The sequence below is a fragment of the Cantharellus anzutake genome, assembly GCF_015039405.1.
Source record: "Cantharellus anzutake strain C23 chromosome Unknown EI90scaffold_22, whole genome shotgun sequence".
In the NCBI taxonomy this organism is placed as follows: domain Eukaryota; kingdom Fungi; phylum Basidiomycota; class Agaricomycetes; order Cantharellales; family Hydnaceae; genus Cantharellus; species Cantharellus anzutake.
Window position 1 is genome coordinate 840,055 of NW_024066972.1, and position 7,838 is coordinate 847,892.

The 7,838-nt window shown below is 50.3% G+C and overlaps 1 non-coding gene across 1 annotated transcript; it reads left to right on the forward strand.

Moving 5' to 3' along the window:
- Window positions 1-7,764: 7,764 nt before the first annotated feature.
- Window positions 7,765-7,838, forward strand: EI90DRAFT_t125. Its single transcript has one exon. It is a non-coding gene; the product is annotated as a tRNA-Thr (tRNA).

The window sequence follows — 7,838 nt, forward strand, 5'->3', positions numbered from 1 at the left end:
TTCCGTTTCTGGGTTATTGCCTGCCTTTCTGTTAACCCCATAACCCGACTTGTCGGTAATATTCAATCAGCTAATGTCTAAACCCCGTTAGCTCCGCTCCGCCATTTGCGGACCTGCCCTCGCTGTAACTATATATACTTAACTTGTACATAGGTTGCACTCCAGTAATAAAATCGACTAGAGTTTACCCTCTTCAGTTCTGGTGGCCAGTTAGTAAGTTAGGGCATGGACGTGTTTACTTGGCACAGCACTCCTGGCATAAGTCGCTGAGGCCGAAGCCCTCCGTCACAGAGACACTCCCTCGTCTCGATCAGGTCTCTGACACTCATCCTTATTTGGACTACTGCTTCCTTCCATTTTAGCCAGTTAGTCATCATCCCCACTTCACCTCATCCTCCTGCCCCTCTGGGCTTCGCCCTCCCTATCTCCTTTCGGATGTACCACAGAGTCTAACTCATGACCTTCGGTACTGCTCCATTTCCGTCACCCCTTTGTCTCCATTCGGACGCCTTTTGATTTCCTTGTGCTTTCATCTCTCCACTATATACAGACACTTGTACATACTCATTTTAGGCCCTCAGTCTAAAATCGACCAGAAATGCCCCCTAGAGACTTCCTGCTCACTGCTTCTGAAATTAAGGACCAAATGGACAAACAGCAATGGCACAGCACTCCACATGAGTTGCTGAGGCCAAGGTCCCTCCTTGCTAAGTCTCTGGTTCCCCTCCAGAATCATCCGCCCTCACTGTTAGAACGGGCGGATTTGGACAACTCCGGAGTGGAATCGGAGTTGTATATAAGGAGGGGTCCGGAATCAAAAGGAGCAAGGGTACTCCGAAAGGAGACAAAGGGAGCTGAAAGGAGGAACAACACCGAGGGTCAAGGGTTTGACTCAATGGTGTTTCCCAAAGGAGGAGTGAAGGGCCAAGGCCCAAGGAGGAAGGAAGGAGGATGGGAGTGGGAATGGCTAGCTGACTGAATAGAAGGAAGCAGCAGCCCAAATAGGAATGAGGGAGAATAGCAGAATTGAAATGGACAATGCAATAGTTGCAAGGTCCGGAGTAAGTCCAGAAAGTCTGAACTCGGAGGTTAAACTCCGGAATATTGGCAAACCTAATTAAATGGAATGAGCTAACCAATACAATGGGTATAAGTGGAGGTGGGGTCAAAGTCCGAGGTTGGAGCTGAGACCGGAGGTTCCAGAGATGGAGACGCAAACAGGATTCTGGAGCGGAGGTCCGGAGTCGGGAGCATAGGTGTCGCATGCTCGTCTGGAAGGTGTCAAGGATGAGGTCAGACCCAGAATGTTCCAGAGTCAGACCAAAGGTGGTGTTGGAGCCGGAGGTGGGATAACCTCTTGGGAGTCAGCAAGGAGAAGGTGACAGAAGGGAAGTAGGGCTCTGGAGTTCGTTTCGGGGTTCCGGGAGCCCGGAGCAGAGGTCGGGATTGTATGGATATGACACTCGCCCAGTTCTAACAGTTTCCCCCACCACTGTCAAACTCCAGCTCACTGCCCAACAAAGAGGGATCCACCCAGTTGTATCCATGACAAACATCAGACCACACCGCCCTGACGAAATCACAGAATGCCCCGCTGACCCCTGCCCAGGCCCAGACCTCATAGATGGAGAAGAGGAGTACAAGGTCGAGAAAATCCTGGACTCTAAGTGGCTATGCCGAAAACTCCGGTACCTGGTAAAGTATACAGGCTGGCCGCACTCGGAAAACCAATGGCTCATGCGTGACCACCTGACCCACACCTCTGACTTAGTTGAGGAGTTCCATCAAATGCACTCCCACGCTCCAGGGAGAGAAAGAGAGAACTGCCCGGCCACTTCAAGGCAAAGCGCCTTAGGGGGGGTGATGTCAGGGCATACCCTGCCTGACCCCACACCGCATCCTGTGCCACCCTTCCCTACTCCACTCCCCCCACTATCACCCCCCATTCCCTCCTCCTTTCCTCTTCCTTCCTTCTCTCTATTTCTGTTCTACGGTTGACTTCCCTTTTCTCTATGTATCACTACACACCTAATGCCACTCCCCAATCGCCATACCCACCATGTGGATCTCCGCCCACACAGCAGCACACCTCTGGGATCTCCGATGGAGGCACCCAGAGAGGTGTGGCTGTGTGCAGAGATGATGTGGCTCCCTCCACGTGACCTTAACTGCATGTATATAATAGCGCCTGGGGTGGGAACAGAAGAAGCAGCCTTCTTCTCAATCTCCCACTTCAGGTAAGTACCGTAGTTCCTCCCCTTTAATGATAACCCAGTTTCCCACTTCAGACCAAGTGGTCGGGGATACTCACCCTGTGACAGGACCGCCGCTATGCATAGCCAATGTCATATCCCAGAATCCCACCCCATATGCTCCCACCCCACTACACCTTCCTAACAACCTCATCATCCCCTACACCATACCTCCCCACTTCCCAACATCACTTTCTGTCCCAACTGTCTCAGCTCCGGCCTGGACTTTGGCACAGTTGCCCTTGGTCATCTCCATCCCAAAAACTCGGTCCTGAGCCGGAACATTCAGAACCTCTGGATTTGCTTGGACCTCCCAATGGATCTCCAACATCTTGCTGCATACCTCTAAACCCTTCCCCTCCTCATTTCATTTAGTGGCACCTGTCAGGGTAACCACACCTGACCATACAACCCCAGAACCACCTTCCCTGACCTCCCCCCACTTCCCTCATCCTCCCATCTTTACATACCTCTCACAACTACAGCCCACATGCGAACCCGTGGGGAAAATCACATGGGTCAAGGCGAGCAACTCACCTTAACCCATGTGACACCTTTTCTGCATCACAGGAACATGCTCAGCTTCTACCCATAGTCACATTATGAACTGTACAGTACATTTCCCTTTTATAGCAGCCAAGCAGGGAATAGGGAAACTTACCCTTCTTCTCAACTCAATCCCTGCTTAGTGAGTTTGAGGAGCTTGGGATAGGATCCAGCGCTGCCTGGGACACCACAAGTGTCCAGCTCTGAGGTAGGGCCGCCCCTGGACAGAGGCCAGGCCCTGACAGCACCCAACATTCCTTGGATACATAACTCCGGCTTCGGAGCTACCTGCATCCCCTGATGACTCCACTCTTGTCATCTTTAATTAGTCATCTTCCACTTGTAGTATGACTGATGTCTTCTTTCAATTCAATTGGCTAACTTCCCCTTACCCATTTCTTGTTCCCATTTATCCTCCAGCCTTCTACTCTGCCCTCCTCGACCCAACACCTCAGTTCCCCATTAAAGATATCATTCAGAACCTTTCGGTACCTGTCAGTATCACTCAGACTTTGACTAAAGTCCTTCTCCTCCTCCCTCTATATATACCTGTAGATTAAAACCTGTTGTACCTCAGTTCTAATCTCAACTAAAACTTACCCCAAGTCCCCCTATGAGTGATTCCTGACCCCCTCCTACAAGATACCTCAGACATATGAAATGAAGGACTAACTGAGACATTGTAATGGGTCTATCAATCTAGACTCGTGACTCAGGTCTGGGGGGGGGGGGGGTAGGTCTCTCTCTATCTCTCAGGTAGATGTGGGTCCTGTGAGTACGGTGCTGATACTCTGTCTAACTCTCCACTAACTGTCTGTACAGTTGTCATGGAAGAGTCCGATACAAATATAAAAGGAAAGTCACATGTGAATGAATGAAAATAGTAAGGAAAATAAAGAAAAGGTCATATCTCCTCAACCGCTCCACCAAACCCGACGATCTTGGACTCGTCAGAACCACCTCCACAGTCTCTACAACTCCTACTATTACCACGACTCACCAATCCTAGTCCCTGATGCAGTAGGGGGTGAAATGTGTGAAAAGGGTTGGTTTGACCTGCACAGACTTGTCCCCACAACAACGTAACGGAGGCACAGCACTCCCTCCAAGTTGCTGAGGCCACATCCTTCTTAGAGCCTCTTGTAACACCCAGCAGACTCGGCCTTCCTGGAGAAGCTCCGGTTCACTACCGGAGCTCTCAGAACCCCTCTAGTTGAGCCCTGTCTGCACTTGGACTCTCACCTCCAGGGTTTTTGACAGCCGACACTTGTCCCACCAAGTCCCTCGTGCTGGGACTTCACCGCTTTCGGAGCTGTCCCTGACAAGCTGCATGAAGAAGTGTTTGATCCCCTTTGAGGGATCATATCTCATGGTTTTGAGGCAGCAACTGCTGCTGATCTCTTCACATATGTATGTCAACATCAGCTTCGTCAGAAGCTGCAGAAAAGTGGGTGGAGAACCCATTTCAAAACCTTGCTTCACATCATGGAGCACGATTTGTTTTGGGTCCCCATTGTCAGAGACCAGATCGAGATGAAGGAAGGTCTCTGTGGCAGAGGGCTTTGGCCTCAGCGACTTATGCCAGGAGCGCTGTGCCAAGTAACACATCTGTGCCCTAACTTACTAACTGGCAACCAGAACTAAAAGGGGGTAAACTCTAGTCGATTTTATTACTGAGGTGTAACCTATTTACAAGTCAAGTATATATAGTTACAGTGGGGGTGGGCCCGTAAATGACAGGGCCGAGTGGAGCAGAACTAACGGGGTTAAACATTAGCTGATTGAATACCGACAAGTCGGGTTATGGGGTTAGCGGAATGGTAGGCAATAACCCAGAAATGGAAAGGAGGGATAGGCCCAAAGGAGGGCTTGCAGGGCAAGTGAGTGTATTGCCCAGCGGAGGTGGGAGCGCACTAGTGGATGTCGGAGCTGTTCAGAAGCCTTCGGGGCTCTGTACTTAGGGAGGTGTAGGTAATAAATTGAAAAGAGGGGGTGGTGACCATCGAGGGATACTGAGGTGATTTCGGAATACAGGAGCTCCGAGGTTAGTGAAGAAGGAGTGGAGGTGGTCCAGAGAGATTGGAGGTAGTGGAAGTTGATGGCCATGGATGGATATGACACCCATCAGCCAAAGCATCAATGTGGAGCTCATTATACCCCACACCCTTCCAGCCATTTCCTGAGATTCAGGAGGTAAGCTCAATGAGCCAGTTCTTGAATTTCTCAAGATCATTTTCCCCAGCCCATTGAGTGGTTGGGAACAGAACTGTGTTCTTCTTCAACAGTTCCAGTCTTACATCAGCAGGAAGAGGAGTGAGAATCCTCAATGTGACTAGGTTCATAGTTTATGAACTAGATCACCCATAAACCCTTCAGGGTTGGGAGAGCTTGGAGTTGGGTCCTGTCAGGGACAGCTCGAGGGAGGTGGAGGTAGCGGCGTAATGCTTGGTGCTAGCGGCCCGGATGACAGCGGGGCAGTGAGACTGTACAGCAGGCAGCCCTCACTCAGGCTTATGTCCCTGTATGGCTTCTTAGGCTGAAGCAGGAGATCTATTGTTATTAGAATGAAAAGCTAGACTAAACTAAGGTACTTGCCTGAAGCGGGAAATGAGAAGAAGGTTGCTTCTTCGGTCCTGCTTCGGCTTAGTTTATATACATGTGAGAACAGGTCACGTGGAGGTGCCACATCAACCCTGGGTGGAGCCAGGTTATCGCGGGTGGCTCCACAGTTGATCCCAAGTGTCAGAGAAGGGAAATACAAGTAGGAATGCACAGCGTGTCTGCATTGGGGTGCTCGGCATCAGATGCATCCGTGCTACAGGTGTAGGAGAAAAAGAGAGGTCGTCCATATAAAGATAGAGAAGAAGGGAAGAAAGAGAGAAAGAAAGAAAGGGTGCAAGAGAAGAGAAGGAGAAGGAGATGGCAGCAGCGTGGTGCAGTGCGGCATGCCCTGACAGGTCCTAGAGTAGGACCTAAGCATAGATTCTACATACCCAGCAGGCCCCATTGTGGTGCCTGGATCATTGGGTACAGACACTCTGGGAATCCCAGAGTCAAATTCCCTTTTTATTGGAGCAGCGGGAGGTGTTCCTGCAGTAGCATCTGAAAGGATGTGAACCACTGGTGGGTGGGGGGGGGAGAATTAAGATTCCCCAGCAATAACAGATGTAGATTTTGGGGCAGCTGCCTGACAGTGTCCCCATTTATGGCCCATATATTAGTGGGACAGGGATTAGGGTCCACCATATTTGTGAGGGGTGATAGCCCTTCATTGAATCGACAATATGTATCTAATCATCACGCCACTTCTCATGTGTGGGTACCTTTTCCAAGGTACATGAACTCTGCATCCACATCCAACCGAGTTCTCACTGGGGGCTCACAAGGCAAATAGGTGTTTTTGCCTCCTCTTTAATTCACCAATTGGATTAACCATGATGGTTGACCCAGTGCCACTATGCCTAGACTTGGGTGCTTTAACGATACCCTTGTTTTCTGTTAGAGACCTGAGCAAGATGAGGGAGTTGTCTCCATGGCAGAGGGCTTCAGCCTCAGTGACTCAGGCCAGGAGCACTGTTCCAAGTTACATGTCCATGCCCTAATTTACTTACTGGCAACGAGAACTAACAAGGGGGATCAACTCTAGTCGATTTTATCACTAGGGTGTAACCTATCTACAAGTCATGTATATATAGTTACAGCGAGGGCGGGCCCATGAATAGCGGGACTGAGCAGAGCAGAGCTAACGGGGATAGATGTTAGCCAACTGAATATTACCAATGAGTCGGGTTGCAGGTTTAGCAGAATGATGGGTTATAACCCACAAGCAGAAAGGAGGGATAGGCCTGAAGGTAGACTTGCAGGGCAAGCAAGTGAATTGCCCAGTGGAGGCAGGGATGCACTAGCAGACGTTGGAGCTGTCTGGAGAGCTTTGGGGCTCCGTACTTAGGGAGGCATAGGTAATATATTGAATTGGAGAGGTGGTGACCATCGGGGGGGTCAGAGGTGATTGTGGAAACCAGAGGCTCCGAGGTTAGTGGCGGAGGAGCGGAGGTAATCTGGAAGGATCGGAGGTAGTGGAAGACAATGGCCATGGATGGATATGACAACATTTTCGTCATCTGATGAATCCAAGCTGATTGTGATAGGAGGCTCTCGAGAGCCTTTTACAGTCCTAAGGTCATTCAATTTTAGAACTGTTGAAATAACCACCCCAGCCTAACAGGGCATATGGTGTAATGGCAGTGCATGCTGAGTTTGTGATCCAGAAGACTGGAGTTTGATTCCCAGTATGTGTCAGGGGACAGACCCCGGGTCCCCATGACCCCTCTCTACAGTCCACAGTCTAGCCTGTAAACACAGCCCATCTCAGGGCATAACTACTGTGGGTAAGAAAGTGAGAAGAAGGTTAACTTCTCACTTTCCCACAGTGGCCCCAATATGGCGAAAACTTCCGGGGATACCCGGAAGTCACATGAGGTGGGATCCGGGGTCGGATCATGCGGCGCGCGGAGCGTGTGGCGCAGGAAGTGCGCGGGAAGTGGAGCGGGTCCGGACACGGGTCCGGGTCCGGGCTAAGTCAGGGTATGTGCCCTGACAGTATGTCCAACTTTTAGGTTTCCCTAAAAGACCATGTGCAAATTCCAACATGGTGGACATTCTGTGGAATACACCAAGCACACCCAAATCTGGTTGCTGCCATGTGAGCTGGGCACGTGAAGTTAAGCATTAAATTAGCTGGCCTGACAATGTTTCAGGGGGTGGCTCAGAGCACCAAGGACCCAAATCCAGCTGCTTTAGACCACATGATTACATGTAGGAGATTAGCAGTAAGTCTGGCCTGAATATAAATTCAGGGGGTGATGGCTCATGGGTTGTTGGAACCTCAGTGGTTTGGGTCACATGTGGATCACATGGTCAATCCAATGTGAAGGGGGTGTGTTGAAATAACCACCTCAGCCTAACAGGGCATATGGTGTAATGGCAGTGCACACTGAGTTCGTGATCCAGAAGACTGGAGTTCGATTCCCAGTATGTCCA